Below are 25,250 nucleotides of genomic sequence, written 5' to 3'. Positions count from 1 at the left end.
TCAAATTATTATCAAATATATATATCAATATATATATATCATATTATATATATCATATATATATATATATATACATATATATATATATATATATATATATATATATATATATATATATATATATATATATACATATATATATATATCATTATATATATCATATTATATATATATATATATATATTATCAATATATATATATCAATATATATCATATATATATATATATATATATATATATATATATATATATCAAATATCAAATTATTTAGTAAATATTTAGTAAATATCCAAATCTTTTCAAATATTATTCAAATTATTCGAAAAATAAACCTCCTTGGGGAGATAGTTTCCTTCCTTTGTAACAAAAATCCCATTGATTTTGTCTAATATTTTAAATATTAAATCTTCTATTTTGAAATATTAGTCTTTTACGTGTTACTTCTTTTCCACTGCTTGACTTTAAAAGTATAGTTTCTTGTTTTATATTCGATTCTTTTATCTATTCAGGCCTTTTTCGTTGCATTAAAAATCATTTTCACATCTCAAAACGCAAAAAAATGGGACACTCCGCATACAAAAGATTTCTCTCTGAGATTTTAGACTCACGACTACAAGTGGTGTCTTAAAGGTGGCGTCCATGAGGTCGGTCTATAGTGAAATAAATGTAGTGTCTGCAGTCGGATTGCGTGATTTTTATACTTTGATTTTATTTATAAGTATCGTAATGAGGGCCTTCTAGATTGTTTTGCAGGCATATTTTGTGAGAGGTCATATGTTCACCAACATGATACTTGGACGCGAGGAAATATTGAGGTTCCTCGACTTTCTTTAAGTAGGTCTTCTTTTTTTCTTGTTTATAGAGCTTCCAAGCCTTGGACATAACTTAGTAAAGATATCCAGGATAATGGTAATTTCAACCAGTTTAAATCTGGTTTACGTGTGGAGTTGCTCGGTAGGTATACTTTTGAAACAGATTAGTTATATTTTCAGTTTTTTTTTTTTTGACTAGGTTATTTTCTGAGAGTATGCGTAATGGCTTTCCTGTGTCTGTCGTCCGATGCGCTCTTCTTCTCTTTTGGTACATAACTTTTGTTTATTTAAAAGTAAGTAATTAATTAACATCCATAACTTTGCTTGCAATGTTTATTCATAGACTTTTTAACTTGGTCGTACAGTTACCTCAAATATTTAGTATCGCCCTAATTTTTCACAGTACAAAATTATCCCACTATTTTCTTTGAATAATTTAAATGAGTTTCTGTATCATTAAAAATTGCTTTTGTTTTATTTCAGTTTTGTTTTTAACTACGTAAAACTTGCGAATGTACAACATTCTTCGATGTCCCATTGTCTGTGCATATAAATAGATTGTCAGGTTCACCGACTCTTGAACATGCGACATAAAATTGTCCATGGGAAAAACAATCCGTATTCAGAACTATACCTGATTATTCTAATGATTGGCCTCTGAGCTTTGTTAATGGTGATTGCTAATCGAACATTCCCTGTGTCCCCGTCGTCATTTATATATCCCCCTGTGCCCCCGGCATCCCCCTTGTAGTTGTGTCCCAGTCTGTAATTTCTCTTTGAGCGTCACGGTCGTCATTTATATTCTCGGTGTCCCGGTCGTCATTTTGTGTCCCGATGCCCCGGTTTGTAATTTATCTTTGAGTGTCCCGGTCGTCATTTATATCTCCCGGTCGTTATTTGTGTCCCAGTGTCCCAGTCTGTAATTTCTCTTTGAGTGTCCCGGTCGTCATTTATATTACCTGTGTCCGCGTTTTTAGTTTCTTTTTATCCTTTATTTTTCAGTTTTTTTTCTTTTTTTTAGTTTTTTTTCTTTTTCAGTTTTTAGTTTTTTTAGTTTTTTTTATTCGTTTTTATTTATTTATTATTTTTTTTTAGTTTTTATCTTTTTTTTAGTTATTTTTCTTTTTTAGTTTTTAGTTTATTACCTTTTTTTATGTTTTTTAGTTTTTTAGCTTTTTTAGTTCTTATAGTATTTTCTTTTTAGTTTTTTTTGTAGTTTTGACCTTTTTTAGTTTTTTTTTCTTTTGTATTAATGCTAAAGCCAAGGTTCGAACTTGGAACCTCTCGGACCTGGAACCTGGAACATAACGCTTTACCAACTCAGCTACTTCGCCTTGAATACATTCGTTTCTGAATTGGTATACGATGAAATAATTCAGACGTCATATAATGACGTCACTCGACAGACAGACAGACAATCTATACTGACAGACAATCTTTTACAATCTATAGTTCTAGTCTGTAAAGTAACTTATCCCCTAAACAAGTAGGCTAAATACTGTAGATAAGATAGGCACAGTTGGATACATATGATCGATATGATGAGGGGGTTTACAATGTACAGTGTAGAGAGGATTTTCCAGTACTATGCTTTGTCTGTTTGACTTCCAACTAGCATGAGAGTATAGAAAGTTTGGTTTTCGGTCATAATTTTATAATTATTACGGTTCGTAATTACAAAGGCTAAAGTCTCACTCTGGTAATATAAAATAACGGAGACCTTAAATAGGGCCATTTGAAGAAAAATTTGAACTGCCACATCCCTTAATATGTGCTTTACACTGTACTTCTGTCTCCCTCTTTAAATCAATCAATTAAGATTGATTGATTTCCCAAGACACCATAATCGCTGGCAGTTCAAGTTGATCGGTTTATCCAGGCACCATAATCTGCATTCATGAAGAAATTCTCGGAGAATCTATATGTTATGAAATATATGAGAATTTATTTTTGGTTTCCGTGGATAGCCAACTTTACTAATAAAAAACTCTAAGTATTTCTATTAACTAACTCTTTCATCTGTAGTTCATATTTTTTTTTTTAATCGTTTTTTACAAATTTGAAAATTTTCTGTAATTTCGTCAGTATGTCTACACTTGCTATGTAGACAGAATGGAATTTTGGAAATAACTGTTGGTAGAATAAAAAGTCAGATCTAATTTGCTAATAGGCTGAGAGCTTCAGTTCCTTCCGTTTAGTATAGCTCTCAAGTGAATTTTTGCTGTTTAATCAATGCTGTAAGAATAATATGAAAAAACCTTCGTTTTCTTAAAGAGTTAAAGAGGCTGCGTCCCAAAGTCGAACCTTAAAACGTACAGGAATTAGAAAAGGCAGTTGGGGGGCTGCCGCCCCCCAAACCCCCCGCTTTTAAAGACTCTTTTGTACAGGTTTTTTGTTTTTTTGCTAACCCCCCGCTCTTGGCTTCGGAAAGGCCCTCTTTTAATTAAAAAATAATTGAAATGAATGAATAATGGAATAACTTCGAAAAATGTTAAACACAAGAGGACAGGAGAACCATTGCGCCGAAACTAGTAATTAGTAACAATGAAGTCCCCCCACAAAAAAAACCTGTCCAAAAGAGTCTTTAAAAGCGGGGGGTTTGGGGGGCGGCAGCCCCCCAACTGCCTTTTCTAATTCCTGTACGTTTTAAGGTTCGACTTTGGGACGCAGCCTCTTTAACTCTTTAAGAAAACGAAGTTTTTTTCATATTATTTCTGTACGTTTTTCTACAATCCATGGTGGATGTAATTTAATAATTCCTGTACTCCTCGTGGAGGAATTAGGAGAGGAAGTTGGGTGGCTGCCGCCCCCCAACCCCCCCCCCCGCTTTTAAATCATTGTATAAAATAGAAAAAAAATAGATAGAATGACCGAAATGTTTCTTTTGCTCATAAGAAGCTAATATTCTGTTATCTCTCAAATGATAAGCTGTCCAGGTGTTATCAAAATTTTTTTGATGTTGTGAAAAAAAAACCGCCCGTAAGGGACTTGAACCCTTGACCCGAGGATTAAAAGTCTCACGCTCTACCAACTGAGCTAATAACTTGCATGTGTGTAAATATAACTTCTCAATAGCTTTTAAAAATTTCAAATTAACATGGGCTCTTATGGAGAGAAATCCGTTAATTAAATAGCTAATGGGTGGTTTCTGGAAAACAGGGAAGGAGTTATCGGATCGAGCTGAAATTTCGCGGATAAGCTCCTGGGCCGTAGGGGACCTTAACTTGGGAATTTGGCCCGATCAGACAACGTTAAAAGGGGTGGGGGGGGGGGGGGTTGGAGGGTCGAAACTTTCGGGGGGTTAAGATTTTCCTACGAAACTTTCATGGGCACTTACTCGGAGAATTCCGCATCGAATGAGTCTTCGTACACCCAGATCCGATGTCGGATGTGACCTGTAGGCGTCTAGGAAAAAAAAATTAAATGAATTTTAAGTGGCTATGCGTGGTTTCTGGAAAACAGGGAAGGAGTTATCGGATCAAGCTGAAATTTCGCGGATAAGCTCCTGGGCCCTAGGGGACCTTAACTTGTGAATTTCAGCCCGATCGGACAACGTTAAAGGGGGGCTTGGGTTGACAGGTCGAAACTTTCGGCCAGATTTTCCCCATGAAGAAAAAGTTGGAGGGGGATGAAATTTTGCAGGTTTCTTAGTTGGAGCTCGGGCTACGAAATGCATCCCTCCCCATCCGTTTGCGACCACTGGAACCGAAGATCGCTTAACATTGTCGTGTGTCGCCTCTTTATAGAGGCACGAGTGTGCCTCCTTGATGTTAAATAAAGTTACTGTTTCTACATCACTTCATCTATCATTTATGATTCCTGGTCCATAGTTCCTCTGCTTTTGGATATCCTCCTTGTTTTATTTTTGCATTTTTTCTTGTTTTTTTTTCTCTTTTTGTTATGGATAATTGTTTATGGAAAACTCTTCCGAATGGGCATCAGTCTCTTAATTATTAGTAAAGTCGCTTTTCGAAAATTATCAAAAGTATTTTGCTAAAGATTACTTTGCTGTTGATTGGAGAGAATATGTAGAGTCCATGAATAGATGCTTTTAAAATATTTTCTAATACAGTATTCCATCTTTCTCAAGGAATTGATCAGAGAGCACTATCGTCGATTTGACTTGTCTATTTAATTAATACCAAAACCCTATTTTGAGCCATGGGCCTCAATACTAGGGGCTTGGCTATTGTGCCATGGGCCTGATTTTACTCGTATTGGATAGGATGGATTTTCCAGATTGCAAAATCAGGGGTTTAAGCTGAACTTTAAGTGGGGATAAATTCAGTTTCGCGAGGGCTTGATCATACGGTATGTCACGGCTTCAGAGTATAATCCTTGTTGCTCTTTTCTTGACGGACTCTACGTCACGCAATTGGTACGCCGTGCGGATAGCAATTGGGCCTCACACCGGGTACACGTACTCGAGCAACGGGCGAACATAACACCTGTAGGTATTGAGAAGACTGTCAGTATCACACCAAAAACGCCTCAACTTGTAAGTGTCTGAAGGCATGCATTAGCCTTGTGGACGGTAGAATTAATATGGGCACTGAAATTATACTCACCATTTAAAGTTACTCCTAAGATTTTCATTTCGTTCACAATTGAGAAAGGGAATAGAGGCATTCCGCTCTTATATTCCGCTTATGAGGTTGAAACGAATTATCTTCGACATGGCTACGTTGATGGTAAGGTCATGACTTGAGCATTCGGTCTTTATTTGATCAAATAACTGGTCTGAAAAGTGCTTTGTTATGATAATGTTTTTGACTAGATAATGCCCGTTTATTTTGACATCAGAACACAATGCCCCCTCCCTTCAACAGGAAAACTGAAAAGATCAAAAATTGCCTGAAAATAAGCTTTTCATATTTTATCGTGCTTCCCGGGAAAAATCCTCAGACAGGTTCAGTTTTTGAAGGTACAATTCTAGCTGCCTAACTACATGTTTACAATATGCTTTGCAGTCAGGCCTTTGTCGGGGAGGTGGTGTGTTTCCCGTCTTCGAATCTGCAAGTTTTTAGGATTTTTCTGTAATCTCGTAATTTGTCTCTAACATGGCTATTTTTAGCGTTTTTTTAAGGTTTGCCGGTCGCCCCTCAGAATCAAAATTTTGCGAACATTTGTAATTATAGTACATGATATCCATTTAAATGGTACTTCGTTGGTACCAGCTAGTCATAGTGTTACAACGAATATCGAGGGGCCCTAAAGGGTGGATAATCGGTTGTCGGGCAGTCTTTCTCCTTCTGTTTTCATTTTTTATTTGAAAAAAAAATATATTTTATATCTTATTTATTATGTATTGTATTTTATATATTATTTATTATATATCATTTATTATTTAATATTTATTATTTATTATTATTTTTTATAGTTTATATTTCTTATGTTTGGTTGGTATGTGTTTGTTTCTGTGTTTGTGCTGTTGCATTTGTGATTTCTTTTTTCATTATAAGGTGGATAATGAGGTTTCTAGGGTTTTTAATCTAATAGTTTTCTCTTAGAAATAATAGGAGGATTTATTTGCCAAAAATGAAAAGAAAAATCAGTCTTTAAAATTGTTGTTTTTAGCTAAACAATTTGGGATAAAACTAGATGGCTACATTGTTTATATTTTTGTAGTCTGTAAATTTCAGTTTTCTTTCTAAAACTAAAAAGCTAACTTCTTTTCTAACAGTTCAGTAGGTACAATTTGCAGCTATTTATAATTCTGTATTATATTACATAATAAAATTATGTGTTTTATATATTATTTATTATATATCATTTATTATTTAATATTTATTATTATTTTTTACAGTTTATATTTCTTATGTTTGGTTGGTATGTGTTTGTTTCTGTGTTTGTGCTGTTGCATTTGTGATTTCTTTTTTCATTATAAGGTGGATAATGAGGTTTCTAGGGTTTTCAATCTAATAGTTTTCCTTTAGAAATAATAGGAGGATTTATTTGCCAAGGTACAATTTGCAGCGATTTATAACTTTGTATATTTTATACAGTTAATATTTTGCAAATATTAATTATAAAGTTTTGCAATTGTACCATTTTGCTTTAGATTCAATATGAATCAAATTACGTTTATTTAAAATCTAATTTTGTTTTACCGTTCGGTTACTTGCACAGAAGCTTTTTTTTGTAAATACAAACAGTTTGTTAAGAGTCACTATAGTAACTAAATTTAAAAGAGTCACAAAACTTCTTTAATAGAAGTTTAACTTTTATAAAATAATGGTTCAAGAAAAAGAAATCATTGGTCGTCAGTACTTTATTTATAAGCCCTTGAAAATGTAAACCCTAAGTGGTTAGTATGTTGGGCTTGGAATCCCTCGTCTGAGGGGCACCGGCTCAATCCCTAGCGCGGCCGCCTATTTAGTAGGGGAAAGTAGCCAGCGGCGTGACTCTGTAATCTCAGCCAAAGTCGACCCAGTTATACATGGGTACGTGGAAAAATCTTGGAAGAGTGAGCAGGAATGGTGTGCGATTGAACAGGACGGCTGGCCCCCAGCCCCCATTGCAAATCCTTGCTGAAGGGCCACAATGTGGAGATCAGCACCACCGGTTTGGACCTTGAGGGTCAAGTGCCGTCATATTTGCTTACTTACTCATCTTGAAAGTGTACACCACATCTTTTTTCTACAAAAATCTGTTGATCATATAAATTTGTTGAACTGATTTTTCTCGCCAAAACTATTCAAAAAACTTTCTACCTTTTGCAATATTTTTGAATATGATTTAAAAGATATGAAATAAATCATAAAATATGAAATAAATCATAAAATAGGATGTAAAGAGTTTCACAAAATGTCTACATCATTTGAGATAAAAATAATTTCAAAATACAGATTTCTTTTTACAAACATTAATACAAACAAATAGTTCAAAAGTATCTCCATGGGAGAATTTTAACTTAGAAGCGGAATTTAGACTTAGAAGAGTTTCTTCTAAGTCTAAATTTAGACTTTGCAATCTGTGTGTTTCTCTATTTAGACTTTCTCCCCCCCCTGGCTGCGACCTTGAAACTGATGTAGCAACATTATTCCATACTAAATTGTTCTAATATTAAAATAGGCATGGTAGCACAGACAAAAGAAAATATCCTAAAATTAGGGTATTTTATTTACAATGACCCTTTTATTTAAAATGACCAATTTTTTTTATCAGCAAATATGAAACTTAAAACAAACAGAAAGTATTTCTTCGCAGCTTATGCAACATATATCTGAAATATGGGTACATATAAACCGGCTCCCAATATTTCCCTAAATTTGTAGAATTGTAAAAAGTTTTTAATTTTGAAATAAGCACAGAAGTAGAGAGAGAAAAAAACTTTTAAATTAGGGTATTTTATTTCCCTTTTTAAAAAAATGAAATTTTGAGAATATTTGTAATTATATTTTGCAATATAGGCACATGTTGATGTTGGTACCAGCTTCGAATCTGAAGTATATGTTTGAGGTCATAAACCATCTCAAAAAAAGAAACATTCAAAGACAAAGTGAAAAACATTTTGAAGTGGATAAATTTAGGTTTAAGATTTCTCATATAACGTAAAAATATTACACCATAGTTTGATGCATTGTTTTTTTTTTATAAATTTATCTTAACAAGTTGGTTGTAGCTGATGAAATATCTTTGTGACAAAAATGCTTTAGCATCATTCTTCAGTACTAAATTGTTTTAATATCGAAATAGGCACAGAAGTAGATAGGAAAAAATACTTTTAAATTAGGGTATTTTACTCACCTGATAATTTGCAGTTAAATGTTGCAATCTGTGTGTTTTGATGTTGCTCCAAATATGAAGTGTGTGTTTGATGGTATATGTTGACTCCAAGAGAAATTTAACTCCACACAGAAACAACTGAAACAAAATTTCAGATGAACAAAATTAGTTTGTGGATTTGCCATTTAATGCTAAAACATTATACAATTCGGTATCTTGGAGTCATTGTTGACCAGAATTTAAGCTGGAAAGCTCTTTATCACTAGCCTAAGGCTTAAGTTGGGAAGGAACGGTGGTGTAATGGATCGTCTTTTTTTTCCTTTTTATGCTTTAAAATCAATCTATTTTTATCTTGTTCATTCGTAAATTAATTATCGTTCAATTATTTATTTGGCCAACCGTCTGGGGCTACACGGAAAGCAGGTCGTCCTTGTCTGGGTTGGGAGGATGTCATAAATAAAGATTTAAAGGAAATGGGAACTTCCTGGGAGGGTGTAAAGAGGGAGGAGCGTGCGTAGCTGTGTTGGCCTCAGGCGGCTTGGTGCTGCAGTGAGTTATTATTATTATTAGTAGTAGTAGTAGTAGTAGTAGTGAAGTTACAAAATTAAGCAATGTGAATCCATAAGATGTTATTTTATTCCCCAGTTTCTCTTCCCTGTAAATCTCCAACTAAGTCTTTACAGCTATTTTAATATCATTCTGGCTAGACAAATTTTAGCTTTCCAATGTGTACTTTTCGTGTCTGTTATCTAAAGGAAATTAAATAATTTTTTCCAGGCCCTTCCTCAGTCCGGACATAGAATATTCGTTGTCCTTTAAGTAAGCTTCTTGTCTTTCATTGTCTCCGAACAGTATAGATTTTCACCTAGAAACATTATTACAAATTATTGGAACACATATGAATCTTTTTTTTGATCAGAGTCTATCACTACTAATTAAAAACTAAAATCAAAGTTCTGCTAATTAGTAAATATTAATCTGGGAGTAGCTCCCGGCCGTTCAGCTATCAGATCAATCATGACAATAATTTTAGTAAATGCTTTTTGGCATTTTTTTTGTGTGTGAGATAGTGAGAAGTGTGATGACATCTGTTTCTTCTGGTTTTGTTTGTTTATACCGTTTGTATTGTCGCCCGGCTTTCGAGCCAGTCTTTCTGCCGGGGATGTTATGTGAATAGTTTTTAATATGTAAAGTCAAAGAATAAAAAGAACTTGAAGTACACAGTGTATGACACTTCTTTTTTTTTATTTCTTGTAAGAAATTGATTTTAGCTGAAGAAATGTGTTTGTGATGAAAATGATGTAGCATCACTCTTCAGTACGAAATTGTTTTAATAACGAAACAGGCACAGAAGTATAGAGAGAGAGAGAGAAAAAAAAACCTTCTAAATTAGGGTTATTACCGGATAATTCGCTATTCAATTGTGACATCTATGTTTTGATGTTGCTACCAGCCTCAAAAATGAAGCGAGTCATTGATGGTATATTGTGCCTCCAAGAATAACACAGAAACAACAATTTCAGATGAATAAAACTTGTTCATAGATTTGCCATTTAATGCTAAAAGATTACATCATGTATGACTCATAACATTCTCATTAAATTACTCATTTAAATTTCTCATAACAAGTTGTTTTTAGCCGGGGAAATTGTGTTTGTGATGAAAATGGTGTAGCATCACTCTTTAGTACGAAATTGTTTTAATAGCAAACAAAGTAATATAGCAGGGTAAAGGGAAAAAATGGAGTCAGAATGTTTCACTAACTGTTTAAAACTGAGCTTTTAGAATATATATAATTAGATATTGTAATCTAGGCACTTGATGTGGGTTTATTGTCGAATCTAAAGATATTAGATACCTTACGCCATTGGTGCATGGGATGTGGGTACCCCCTCCCCCAAGATGTTTATCTGGCACCCTCATTCCGTATTTTTTCATTTAAAAAAAAAATTTGTCAATTTGGTAAATTTTGACGCCCTTAAGGTTTTGCTCTAGATCTGCCCTTGCCTTATGCTTTGTTTTTTTTGTGAATTTTTCTTGAGAAATTTGTAAAAGAAAATAATATAATAAACCTAAAGAGCTTTTTTTTTATGACACTTGCTAGTTGACCGAGTGCTATATTTTTTCTGTCATTGAGACAGCTCTTAGTCGTCTTATTAATTATCATATTGAGGTATTATATTGATGCTGTTTTTTTTTTCAGAAGAATTTAAATAACTGGGAGAATAAGCGTGGACCTCGTCCTTGGGAGCCAGAAAACCCAGTAACCCAGGAGCATCTTAAAAAAGGAGAAAAACTTGGTAAATCATATATGAGAGAAATAGGCATGCCATTGCCCAACCCTGAGGATATAGAGTAGTTAATGCCTTGTGGCGACACTATACTTCCGTTTGTAAACTTTACCGTTGAAGAGTTAGCATCCCTAACTAGTTTAGAAGGTTGGACTAATCTTAGAGTGCGCATTGTTGCCAGAATTTCTGTAAATGATCCGTTGGTGAACACGGGGATATTGTCAAGTGTGGGTGAGTCTGGTGAACCGTATGAATTGTTCTGTGATTTCCGGCTTTATAAACAGTTACCACCACTAGAAGAAACTTTGTTCATTTTTGGTGAAGCCTGTCTTGATTTGAGGAAGAGGGCTTTTGTTCTTGTTGTGGTAAAAGTTTTTTCTATTATCTTCTGTTGCTTCCTTTTACAATTTATGCTGCGTATTTGATATCTAATGGACATGGACGTATCCAAGGGGGGAAGAAGGACCAGGTTTTAACCTCCCTCTGGAATTTTCTTCTGACTTGTAAAAACATAAAAAAGGTATTCGAATATATTTCTGATAGGCTTTTTGAGCTTCTATTCTACCCCCCCCCCCACCAAAAATAACCCCCTGCCCCAAACAAAATTCTGGATGCTCCCTCGGTCATGGAGATACCTAATATCTCCTAATAAGTCGTCAAGAGTAGTCAAGAAGTAGTAGTCTAAGTAGTCAAGAGTAGTCTAAGTAGTCAAGAAGTGTCTTTAATCCTATGACGAAGTAATGACTAAGTAGTCAAGAAGTGTCGTTAAGCCTATGGCGAAGTAATGACTTAGTAGTCAAGAAGTGTCGTTAATCCTATGACAAAGTAATGACTAAGCAGTCAAGAAGTGTCGTTAATCCTATGATGAAGTAACGACTAAGTAGTCGAGAAGTGTCGTTAATCCGATTCAACATTACTTGAAGATCAGAAATTAATTCTCAAAAGGATTTGATACCATAAGGATTCAGCCTATCTCGTCCATTGTAAACTTTTTTGTTTGTGTGGCCAAACTATTTAGAATTGTTTGGGCGGTCTGGCCTTAAGGCCGTGATTAAGTGACCCGATGGAACTTGAAAATTCCATGTTAAAATTGAAGATTTATATTTAAATAGTACTCAAGTATTATATAGCTAAAAATACCGCTTTTAATATCAGGCTGTAGCTTCTTGAAGATGCTATAAATGTTTGCAAGGATTTTGCCCTATTTCCTCTAATTGCTTAGAAATTTTAGAAAATGTCTAGATCTTTTTCACAAGTGTACTCTATGAAGGATATTGCTTTTAGAAAAAAAATGATACTATCATGAGCAGAAGACAATAAGCTGTAAGATGATCGGAACCATTTTTCGATGTATTTTCCTGTTTTCGAACAGTCCCATATAATATTTTCAGCTACCTGAAATTTTTTGCCAGAAAGAATCGTTTCAGATCGCCCTAGGGACCAGATTGACAAGATGGTATAATTAACCTGCTATTTCTGCCAATGAATAAGTGCTATTTGAAGGGTTTTTGACAATCGACGGTCTCTAGAGAATTGAGAGACAGAAGGCTACCCTAACTTCAATTTTGAACCTCGATGTTTTCAAGTTCACTTAATCACGGCCTTAATTTGTAGAGCTTGCATAAGCGATTCGAATGAACGACAGAAAACTGGAAGACGACATTTACTTTCCCTGAAATCTTTGAAAAAACTTTATTCTTCTCTTGTTTTGTGCTGGAGATTAAAAAAAAAAACAAGTTTTTTTAAATGAAAGTAAGGAGCGACATTAAAACTTAAAACGAACAGAAATTACTCCATATATGAAAGGGGCTTTTCCTCTTCAACGCCCCGCTCTTTACGCTAAAGTTTGACTTTCTCTTAACTCTACTTCTTAAAACAGTAAAAACTTAATTTAGTTGTGACTGGCATTTCGGTTTCTATGTAAATCTAGCATGTACGTGGAATTTTTTTGTAGAATTGGGGAGGGTTTTTCAAAACAAGAAATATAGATATAACTTAAGAAATAGACAATTAATAGATTATAAGAAATCAATTAATAATTGATAAATTAATTATATAAATTAAATAATTATAAATAATTTATAAACTAATTAATTAATAAATTAAGAAATAAGAATATAGACAATGACAGGAGAATCGTAAAGGCTATGGGATTTTTTGAAAAAGTGATGAAACCTGACTTATCTAGACGTTTATCATAGAAGTTAGCTTAAAATCTTCTTTTTTATTAATACACACCATAAAGCAAAAAACTTACCACCGTAACTTTAATTTTTAACTTTAGCTGTTTTGGCTTCAATTTTTCTGGATACTATTAAGGCTTTTGACTGTGCTGATTCATGAGATTTTATTGGTTAAGCTTGAAAATGCTGGACTCCATTTCACAAGTCTGAAATTGATAGCTTCATTTCAAGAAAGAAGAACGCAAAGAGTACAACTAGGCACATCAAACAGTTCGTGGTAACGAACTGTAGTAAGGAGCGATCCGGCTCAATAGTAACCAAAACGTCTAAAAAATGGAATTTTGATATCAATAGCTACATCAAAAGAATCGCATTTTAATGCTGATTTTAAATATATAAGTTTCATCAAGTTTAGTCTTACCCATCAAAAGTTAAGAGCCTGAGAAAATTTGCCTTATATAGGAAAATAGGGGGAAACACCCCCTAAAAGTCATACGATCTAAACGAAAATGACACCGTCAGATTCAGCGTATCAGAGAACCCTACTGTAGAAGTTTCAAGCTCCTATCTACAAAAATGTGGAATTTTGTATTTTTTGCCAGAAGACAAATCACGGGTGCGTGTTTATTTGATTTTTTGTTTTTTTTTTTCTTTTCCCCAGGGGTCATCGTATCGACCAAGTGGTCCTAGAATGTCGCAAAAGGGCTCATTCTAACGGAAACGAAAAGTTCTCATTGCCTTTTTAAGTGACCAAAAAAATTGGAGGGCACCTAGGCCCCCTCCCACGCTCATTTTTTTCCCAAAGTCAACGGATCAAAATTCTGAGATAGCCATTTTGTTCAACATAGTCGAAAACCATAATAAATATGTCTTTGGGGATGACTTACTCCCCCACAGTCCCTGGGGGAGGGGCTGCAAGTTACGAACTTCGACCAGTGTTTACATATAATAATGGTTATTGGGAAGTGTACAGACGTTTTCAGGGGGATTTTTTTGGTTTTGGGGGTAGGGTTGGGGGAGGGGGCTATGTGGGAGGATCTTTCCTTGGAGAAATATGTCATGGGGGAAGAAAAATTCAATGAAAAGGGTGCTGAGCGCAGGACGAATCTGGTCACGTTAGAAAAAAACGTCAAATTCAGAGCTTAATATACAATGCTGGGTGTTCGGAGCCTCTCTATTATGGAGTATAATTTGAAAATAACACAACTATACGAGCGATAAAACATATATACCACAACCATAACTCAACTAACGAAAGAACTGCTAAGAGATAACACAACTGTAAAGCGAAAACAGGTGAAAACTAACGGGAAAATACACGAACTAAGAGGTGGAAGGGATCCAGAGAAAAAATACAATCCTTTTCCAATTTTGAGCCTAACTTCTGCAAAAGAGTAATAATGTCAGAAGCCCCGAAATACCGAATTATTTTCTTTTCAAACAGTTCGTGGTAACGAACTGTAGTAAGGAGCGACCCGGCTCAACAGTAGACGAAACTCTAAAAAACGGAATTTTGATGCTAAAATATACATCAAAAGAATCAGAGTTTCATGCTGATTTTAAATATGTACGTTTTATCAAATTTAGTCTTTGTCATCAAAAGTTACGAGCCTGAGAAAATTTGCCTTATTTTAGAAATAGGGGGAAACACCCGCTAAAAGTCACAAAATCTTAACGAAAATCACACAATGGCATTCGGCGTATCAGAGAACCCTGTAGTAAAATTTACAAGCTCCTATCTACAAAATTGTGGAATTTCGTATTTTTGCCAGAAGACAAATCATGGGTGCGTATTTATTTGCTTGTTTTTTTCCCCAGGGGTCATCGTATCAACCAAGTGGTCCTAGAATGTCGCAAGAGGGCTCATTCTGACGGAAATGAAAAGTTCTAGTGCCCTTTTTAAGTGACCAAAAAATTGGAGGGCACCTAGGCCCCCTCCCATGCTCATTTTTTCTCCAAAGTCAACAGATCAAAATTTTGAGATAGCCATTTTGTTCCGCATAGTCAAAAACCATAATAACTATGTCTTTGGGAATGACTTAATCCCCCAAAGTCCCCGGGGGAGGGACTGCAAGTTACAAACTTCGACCAGTGTTTACATATAATAATGGTTATTGGGAAGTGTACAGTCGGTTTCAGGGGATTTTTTTTTGGTTTTGGGGGTGGGGTTGAGGGGAGGGGGCTATGTGGGAGGATCTTTCCATGGAGAAATATGTCATGGGGGAACAGAAATTCAATGAAAAGGGCGCAGGATTTTCTAAAATTACTATAAAAAAACAATGAAAAAATAAACATGGAAAAGTTTTTTTTTCAATCGAAAGTAAAGAGTAGCATTGAAACTTAAAACGAACAGAAATTATTACGCATATGAGGGGTTCTAAAAATACTTTAGCATAACGAGCGAGGTATTTAGGAGGAGATAAATACCTCGCTCTTTATGCTATAGTATTTTTAGTAATTTCAACTATTTATTCTACGGCCTTTCTGATTCAGGGGTCATTCTTAAAGAATTGGGACAAAACTTACGATTTAGTGTAAAGAACGAGGTATTAACGAGGGTACACACTCTCTCATATACATAATAAAAATTAAAGAATATAAAAGTTTGTTACGTAAGATAATTCTTAAGTTACATATATTTTTTACTAATAGAAAAATTCGTTAAAAATAAAAATTTATAGTTGCCTTTTTATGTAACCGAAAAATTGCATGGCAACTAGGCCTCCTTTCCCATTCCTTATTTCTCAAAATCGTCTGATCAAAACTAAGAGAAAGCCATTTAGCCAAAAAAGAAATTAATATGCAAATTTCATTTTAATAATTTATGTGTGGAGAGCCAAAATCAAACATGCATTAATTCAAAAACGTTCAGAAATTACATAAAAAAACTAGTTTTTTTTAACTGAAAGTAAGGAGCGACATTAAAACTTAAAACGAACAGAAATTACTCCGTATATGAAATAGGTTGTCCCCTCCGCAATCCCTCGCTCTTTACGCCAAAGTTTGACTCTTTGCCACAATTCTGCTTTTTAATACAATTAAAAGCTTTAGCGTAAAGAGCGAGGGATTGCGGAGGGGACAACCCATTTCATATACGGAGTAATTTCTGTTCGTTTTAAGTTTTAATGTCGCTCCTTACTTTCAGTTAAAAAAAACTAGTTTTTTTATGTAATCCATAGAAAAAAAATGAAATTCTTGTTATGACCTAATTCCTGTAAACTACTTTTAAGAAAACGATAGGGTCTTTTTTGAATATACCTCACTTTGTTTTATCTTTTAAACATAAATTGGGAAAATAATTTGTTAATAAGAATGGAAAGACAAATATATATGAATATGTCTGGAGTATAGTAAAAAAAAAAAACCAACAACAAACAATTGTATGAGAAATTATCAGGATAATATTTATATTCTTTTGTTTTTTGGTGGGGGGGAGATCTTGAAGTTGGCAGCATTCCTCTGGATACATGCTTGACCATACCTGCACAATGTTATACTTGGGAGGGTGGCTGTCCTTTGCACATTAAGGACTAATATTTTTCGTGTGGGCTGTGGCATAATGCTTCTTTTAACAGTGTTTATATTTATTCGAATTGTTCTCAATACTTTCCTAAAACGAAAGGTTCTTTAGAGGATTGGCCTTCTCTATGACACAGGATATAATTTTTCTTATTCACCTGACTTTGCATATATTTCGCATCAGTCTTAAATATTTCTTGTGAAATGAACAAAATATACATCCCCCTGGAGAGTTTGAAATGTTGTCTTTAAAAAAGGTTCGATTGTTCTAATTTTAGTGCCAGTAGTTTTTTTTAAATTTATATCGGTTTTAATCATTGTCCCAATTTGAACATTGAAACAATCATAAGTTTGATCTCATCTTTTGTGTGCCATCTATTTTATTTAAAACGTTTTTCTTTTTTTTTTAATTGGAAGCTTCTGTGGTTATGCCTCTGAACACATGTTGTACACATTTTTTTAACGCAGGAGAAGTTATCGAAATTACCCCGTTAAAGACATTTCATTTAGGCTCCCCCTCATCATATTTTATTTGCAAAATAATTTTGTTGTTATTTATTTATTATATTTCTATTGTTCTGTTTTTCGTTGAAATTGGTAAAAAACCTTACCTTGTAAGCTCTGCTTTTGGTAAACTACGAACTGCTTTTCTTCTTGTTTTGCATTCATTTTTTTTCTTCATTTTTTTCATCATTCGATTTTCTTCATTTTTGTATTCATGTTTTTAGTCAATTATTGTACTGAAACTATTTCTAGGACCACAAATAGGACTGTGAATTGTTGAGAAGAAGCATCCACTTGAACCGAAAATTTATCCTGCTCATATCTTGAAAACTAGGAGTTGGTTTTATTTGATTTTTCTTTCATTTTCAGGGTTTAATCACCGCTTTTTTTATTTATTTATTTATTTTGGGGAATAGGCCATGACTTTAAACAAGACTTACGAATTTGAACTTTAAAAAGTATTCTCTGTAGGATATCTGAAAAATTGTAATGCTTCCCAAATATCAACTAGCCTCTAGAATTATAGCTTTTTTCATGTATTCTCGAAAGTTAAGCTTACTGTTATATTGATTTACGAATAAATCTATCAACATATGTCAGTATTTTCAAAATATTTGTGTAATTTACGAAATAAAAAATTTGGTAAGGATACGAAGCTCCTGAAGTTCTAAGAACTTGTCGTTTCGCTTTGCCCTATAATCCTGATTACTTTATTTCGATTTTGTATTTATTTCAACAGTAGCGGTTCCGTTCTCTCTTGAACCTGGGGCTAAATCTTGATTAGCCCCTCGCCCTCTCTCTCATATAGTTTTCAGGCTTAATTTTAACCAGAAGTTTCATTTATTAACAAAAATATTTTCGATTTATAAATTGATTTGTAAGTTTTTTAATTTTTTGTTGAAATTATTCAGCATTATTAATTAATAACTTATATATTATTTCCATTTATTAACTGCGCCCTATACTTTATTTTAATAGAAATAAAGCTTAAAAAATACAAATGGATTTAACGGTTATATTACTCATTACTAACTTTGCGCCCAGTTCAAGTGCCCCCTCTGTACCCCCCTAAATCGCCTCTGTACCTCAAGTATTATCTTTAAAAGAGTTTATTATTCAAATAGTTGAGGAAGATTGACTTTTAAACTATACTTCTTATTTGGCAAAATATGATTATAGCTGAATTTACGTTCTAATTTTTCATTCCGAAGGCATAGCACAATTACCCATTGTAAGGACTTGACAGATTTGATGGGTGTAATATTGAGAATAGGGTAAAAGTAAAGGAAAGAATGGTGGAAACGAACCACAACCTATATAGACACCAGTTGCGCAAACATTTTTTAAAAGCAACACATTGCTATCGTCGCGACATTAATTGGCGCTGCGTCAAAACCAGACACTCGCAGTTGGAAACTGGATTTCACAGCCTATATAGAACGCATGGACTGATAACAGATAGCCATATCTATTAACAAATGAAATAACATAATTTTTATACAATCCTAATAAGGATTGTATAATGATAGAATTAACGGTGGTCAGAACATAAGTTTTCGTTTTCGCTCCCAGAATAGAGCCAAGATCTTTTCGCGCTGATTGGCCGTGGGAGTGCCGGAGGTTAACGCCTAGTCTAAAGATGTGTGTTCAAATCCTTCCATAGGGAAGATACGACTAAAAGCAACTGGCGTCTATTATAGGCTGTGTTGCACAGCTTAGATACCAATACAGTTATGAAAACTCCTATCTTGCCCATGAGAAGCTTTCGGTACTGAGCTCTGAACTTGTCGCCTCCTCCAAGCCTGCGCTCTGACGCATAAATCATACTACAACACCATAGGCAGAAATGCAATTCTATATTGTTGCATACACAGCTTAGGTACCAATATTAGTATCTAAGCTGTGCTCCTGTACTGCCAGTTTCCTGTCTCCAGCCGCTAGCATCGCTACCGCGCACTGTGTCCCAAAAATAAATAGAGTTTTAAATAAGTGTATTGGTATGTAAGCTGTGTCGTGTTGTCAACTGACCATTCGGAATTGTAGGATTATGTCCATCTGACGATGCACCATAGAGAGCGGCTTTTGGAGAATCGAAGAATGGTGGGATAAGGGAAGATGAGTGTGGAAAGATAAGTATAGGCACATGGTGAAACAGTTTTTTTTTCATGTTTTCATTTGTTTGTCATTTTTATAAATCCATAGCCCATGTAGCTCTAAAATAGGATCTTTACTGATAGTCACGAAATCCTATTGTATTTGAGAAAAAAGATTCAACAAATTTTTCATCAAGACGAGAAAATATTTCGTATAATAACTTTATTTAACTTAAGATCATGCTAAGGCCTTTTTTGACATGTAGAACAAGAGGACCAGCAAGCTTCGGCCGATATATACTTTTTTTTCTAAAAAAGCTTCCTTCTTTCTTTCCGATCCCTAGATCAGAAAAAAAGTGCAGAAACTGAGTTTTAGTTTAAAAAAAGTATCTAAAAAAAAGCGAATTCAGGGAGGTAGAAACAGGATGGATATACAGCCCCCCAAAGTACAGATAATGCGGGGGTGGGAAAGAAGCTTTAGAAAGTCAATGAGGGAAAACGACTCCGTTTCCAAAAATTCAGATGTGCTTCGAAAGAGCATATTATTTTGCCGTTTCGATCATGAATCAAATTATTTTCTTATGCTAAATAATCTGACAAGCTCCCTTGCTTCCGACGAAATAGTCTAATAAAATATTTTTTGTTGCTTTTGCATTAAACAAGTATTTACTTCATGTGTATTATTTAATATAAAATCTTTTCTCTACATTTGAATAGCGTCTTGACATAAGACCATTTGTAACCATTTCAGTGTCATCAATTTCGTTTTCTTTTTTTAATGGGCTAATGAAAATAAATGATGTGAGAACAACGGTCTCAGCCAGCAAAGGCAATCATTTTATCGACTTGATTTTTAAGTTAAATATACGAACTATGTAATTCAAATCAGTCGGTAAATATAACCAGCCACTCAGTGAATCAATAACCCCCCCCCCCCCCCCGCCAAAAAAAGTTGAATAGTGGCGTCGCTGATCATGGGACAAGATGAGATTGTTCTTATCCGTTCCAAGATTGATTGTACAAGACTGGCAAAAGAGATCAATATTATCACTTGGCTCTTGAGCATTTGCGAGTTCTTGCATTGAATCGGTTGCAGCTATTCCCACATATGTCTGGTTTAAAGGCAGGTACTCACTTGAAAGGTAAGGATTCAGTTCGGTAAACAAACCAACACTGTGAATATAGTCTAGTTCCATGAAGTTAGACGCAACATCACTCACAAGTTTTCTGGCACTTGCCTTTAGGAAATGAAGAAGTGGAAGCCCAGATTGAACAACTGTGATAAGGCCATTGACAAGATAAGGTCATTGGCAATTACTTTTAAACCAGAAAAATCTTAATTTTTCTACAAATAAAACAGTAATGACCTTAAAATGAATGTATTTTTTACATTCGTAAAAAAGAATGTATTGAGAAGAGGGACAACCCCTTCATATACGGAATGATTTCTGTTTGATTTGAGTTTTAACGTTGCTCCTTACTTTCAAATAAAAAAAAACTTGAATTTTATTATTTAATTTCTGACCGTTTTAAAATGAGGCAGGTAAATCTGGCTCACCCTCTGTGGAAAATTTCACCTTCACATGAAACTCCTCCAATGAAATTTAATCGAACGTAAAATACACTCCACCCCCTTCCGTAAAATTCCCTCCAGACAGTTCCATTCTCACTGAAAATTCTATGAAATTTCTTGCGGACTATTCAGCCAGAAAAATTGTCCTTATCATACTTTCATTTGAAAAATATATTAATTTCTATTGTTTTCTTGATCTCTCCGGAAATCGACCCTTCCATGGAATTCTTTTCCCAGAAATCCAAACATGCTGAAAATACTTCCTGATAATTCCCCATTGTATATTCACTTGCAAAATTGAGTTGGCAAAGAGAAAGTAAGATAATTAAAAATGTTTTGTATAGGAATTATGTCAAATATCCCCATTGTAAATTTCCCCTACAAAGTCCACCCACTGTAAATTTCCCTTTTCACGTAAAATTCTCCCTATTGAAACCCACCCAAAGCATACCCCCCCCCAGAAAAAAAAATATTGTGTATACTTCTCAATAACAAATACTATACGTAAACAATGTAAAATTTTACAACTTTCAGACCTTTCCCCGCGTACAGGGGGGGTCATTTTATCCCTAAAGATATAGGGTACTTATGTATTAAAGCAACCCCGCTTAAGAAGTGAAGTTAGCTGAAATATACCAAAATATGATGAAAATATAATACATTACTAACAGTTATGGGAACTACAGAAGAAAATTATGGAAAGCAATGGAATTGTACTGTCAGCAAACCACGTATTGACACACAAACGGACTTTTTTCCCTAGATGGCCTAGTTGCACACGAAATAAGTTCGGACAAATACCATTTTTATTGCCCATTTATTACTTTTATTGTGTGAGCTCAAATATTAATACAAAATTTAAGTATTAATTAAAAAAGAATTACAGGTGCAATGTAAACACAATCTTTGTGTAATATTCTTTGTTTTATTGAGTATTTTCGCTTTTTTTTAAATTCATATTCTCAATGAGGTTAGATTTCAGCTTTTTTTATTTCTTATTTTATGAATAATGCAGATAATATTTAAACTGAATAGAGCTCTCCACGTAAAGAACGCATTTAGTCTTTCTAAAGACACTAATTTGCAAGTGAGAAGGCACAAACATTATTTTTATGGCCTGAAATTGTGTCATTTTGTACTTAAGTTTTAGAGCAAAATGGTTCAATTTTAAACCATAAATGAAAAAAAAAAACTTTTTTTCGGAGAATCCTAGCCAATAAGTGTAAAGGTACCATGTCCCCGTCTGCTTTCATATAAGCCGTCCCTCGTGCAAAAAAAAAAAGGAAAAAAAAGAATTCTAGGAATTATTTATCAAATTACAAGCAGCAAATGATATTCAAAGAAAAATAAAGCCACTTTTTCAAAGCATATACCATAGGCTACTTAATTTGTGTCAGTAAGTATTTTTGGTTATGAGGTCGAATTCTATCTTCTTTTTTTATCTTTTTTTAAAGTTACGATTTCCAGATCCATCATCTTATTAAATGAGTAGTAACTATATATGAGTAACTTTATCAACCTGATGTTATTTACGTGAAGAAATATTTTTCCAAAATTAAGGCTAAATATTTGTTGGATTTTTGTTGTTTCTCTTCACTTTCATCTAATGGCCATAGACATGTTTTTCGTCTTTGTATCAATTTCTTTATTTTTGTCATGGCTGACCAGTTCGGCTGTAGATCTTTTAAACGAATTTTCCTAAGTCTTCACCTATCTAGATTTTTTTTACACCAAAATAATGCATGCTAATTTTCGGGAAAAAAAACACATTACCGTTAATATTATTCAGTGACACTGTTGAAACTGATCTTTTGGTTGACTGAAATAACAGGCTTTATGAAAGTACACAGAGAAAGGAGATATACATACGCTAGAAATGCTTAGATGGCTTGGGCCCTTTCTGCAGATCAAGGATGAAAGATTGCTAAATATTGTCCTTGTCAACCAACCGTCTAGGGTCAAACAGAAAGCAGCTTGTCCCCGACCGCGGTGGGAGGATGACGTAAGGGAAATGGGAACGTCCTGAAAGGGTGACAAGAGGGAGGCTTTGAATAGAGTCGGAGGGTGGAGAAGCGTACGTAGCTGAGTTGGCCTCAGGTGGCTTGGCGCTGCAGTCAGTTGTTAGTAGTAGTATATGGTTGTGTAAATATCCATTTAAACAGTTTAAACAATCGGATTCCTTTTTGATCGGTACTGTTAAGACTCCAATTTTCCATTCGTCCTCTATCTTCACAATGATATGTTACACCTCATATTGAAAATGAACTTTGTCGTGGTATTGATAGCTTTCTTAGTTTTGAAGTTTTTTTTCTTTGTTTTAGTTTCATCGTTCTGCTGCTTATCTTGACATTCCCCTGTACGAGAAGGCACTTGAGCCTCGTTGACGTTATACGCCTTTGTTTGTGGCATCTCATCCGTCGTATGTTGAAGAAGAAGTAGTGGAGTTTTAGAGAAGAAATGTCTTTTGTGAAAGTTCGTTCGAAGAACAGACATTCACGACGATCAGAAGCTCCAGCGAGGTTTTACGTTAGTGAAGTCGACTTGCTTTGCAAAAATTCTTATGGTTTTTATGGTAATTCAGAATGGCGTGGATATTGCTCAAAATGTAAAGAGGCTGGTAATATTGGAAAAGCGCGTGCAAAACCTTTAGATTTTTTAGAGAAAACGAAAAGTAAAGTGTCAAGATCAGTGAGTGACATTGGTGAGAGTATGAAAACTACTTTACAATCAGCAGAATCGTCTTTGCCTCGTATTGATGAGCGTCGAAAGCTTGCAAGTCCTTCATTTGGTAAGAGTTCAGCAACTAAGCTTCTTAGGAAGAGTCCTTCTAAAGATCGTAGCTTGAGTCCAGAATCTCGAAGGGTTGTCGAAGTCATATCCGCCTCTTTAAAGACTCATGGTTCTCATATCGAATCTGAGGTTTTCTCCTTCTTGAAGCAGGCTTTTAGGAAAATTGAGCAATCTCTTAATGATGAACAAACACACAACGAAGATTTATCAAATATCTTCAAGGACATTTATCAAAGCTTCAAGGACAAATTAGAACATAATTTTAACCATTTTAGCTCTGATGATGTGGAGTCCTTAGCCGATAAGGTTGAACAGTACCTCTGTACAAGATTGTACCGTAAGCTTACTTATAATGGCTTCTCAGTCGAGGAAGATAAAGATTTGAGTTTGCAAAAGAAGACAAGGCAGATGAATTGGATAACTCCAGAAATGATTGATTGTGTTGTAAATGAGAAATTGGACTCCGTCCAAAAACTAATGGTACAAGCAATATCGAATCTTACAGAAATCGATTCAAAGAGGATTCCTCAGGACAAACTTGAGCTGATTGTAGACACCTGTAAATTATCATTTTAGATTGTTGGTGAGTCTGTTGAAAATTCGGATGACACTGCTGGGTCTGCGGATGATCTTTTACCAACGCTCATATATTAGCTTAGGGCTAATCCTCCCCGATTGTGGTCGAATATTATGTATATCACTCATTTTGCCAATCCTGCCCGATCTGAATCAGGTGAAAGTGGATATTATTTTACCAATTTCCGAATTGCTATTGAGTTTATAGAGAAAATGTCGGGGAAAGATCTGGATTTAACCGAAGAGCAGTTCAACTCCTATATGTCGGGTGATTTATTTCCATTAAATGCTCTAAGAAATGGTCACTATCAATCAGAAGGATTACAGGTAATGTATAACAATTTAAAAACGTTGGAAGATATGCAATTAAAGTGTGAAGAACTTGAAAGTGATACAGTACTTGTTGAAAAAGAGATTCAGGATTTCAACGAAAATATTGCCAAGGAAGTTAAATAGGTGCTAGCTCAGTATCCAATGAATTTGAAGGGACCGAATTTAGATTTTCTGGGCGATGCTCCCCAAGATTTACCCCCTCCTTTAGTTCCAACTGTAGTTGGTCCACATTCTTCAGGACTCAGTCAAGTGGATGAAGCATTTTTTGTTGGTGGAAAAAAAAATCCGGTGATACATTGTGAAGCAAATGAACCCTTTTAAGTAGATGCCTTTGGCATGAGTGCTCTAGAGTCAGTTATACCCAAGTTTCAGTAAAAAAAAAAAATTGCCGCGATGAAAATTCAACGGTTTCCTTAGGACTAAGTATTGTTAAATAGTCTTTTTGAAAACGAGTTAAAAATAAAATTCTAGAATGAAATACAGAGTGATTTATTAGAGAACTTTGGGTTATTTCTTTGTTCAGGCGAACCTGATGAATCTGAACAGTAGATACGTTAAATGTTAGCTGATTGAAGCTTTTCTCATTCTCTTTAAGATTTATATTCCCCTATCTTTTATGTCTTTTTATCTTTATGTTCTCTTACCTTTAAGGTTTGGTACATTTAATTGAGTTAATGTTCCCAGTACAATTTTCGGTATGTTATTTTTTTGGGTATCTTCTGTTTTAACATAAGACAATTTCACCATCATTCGATAGCTTTGCCTATCTGCGGGATAAGTATTTTGAATTAGCTTTGCAACGCTTTTAAGATTGAAAAATAGGTCAAAAAGTCGTTCAAAAATGTTGA

The 25,250-nt window shown here is 34.4% G+C and overlaps 1 pseudogene; it reads left to right on the top strand.

Moving 5' to 3' along the window:
• The first annotated feature begins 1,463 nt into the window (after positions 1-1,463).
• On the top strand, positions 1,464-24,902 carry LOC136035623 (rab5 GDP/GTP exchange factor-like; annotated as a pseudogene).
• Positions 24,903-25,250: the final 348 nt, after the last annotated feature.

The sequence above is a fragment of the Artemia franciscana genome, chromosome 14, assembly GCF_032884065.1.
Source record: "Artemia franciscana chromosome 14, ASM3288406v1, whole genome shotgun sequence".
NCBI classification, from domain to species: domain Eukaryota; kingdom Metazoa; phylum Arthropoda; class Branchiopoda; order Anostraca; family Artemiidae; genus Artemia; species Artemia franciscana.
The sequence above is the reverse complement of the archived record's forward strand: the minus strand, read 5'-3'. Positions and strand labels throughout refer to the sequence as shown.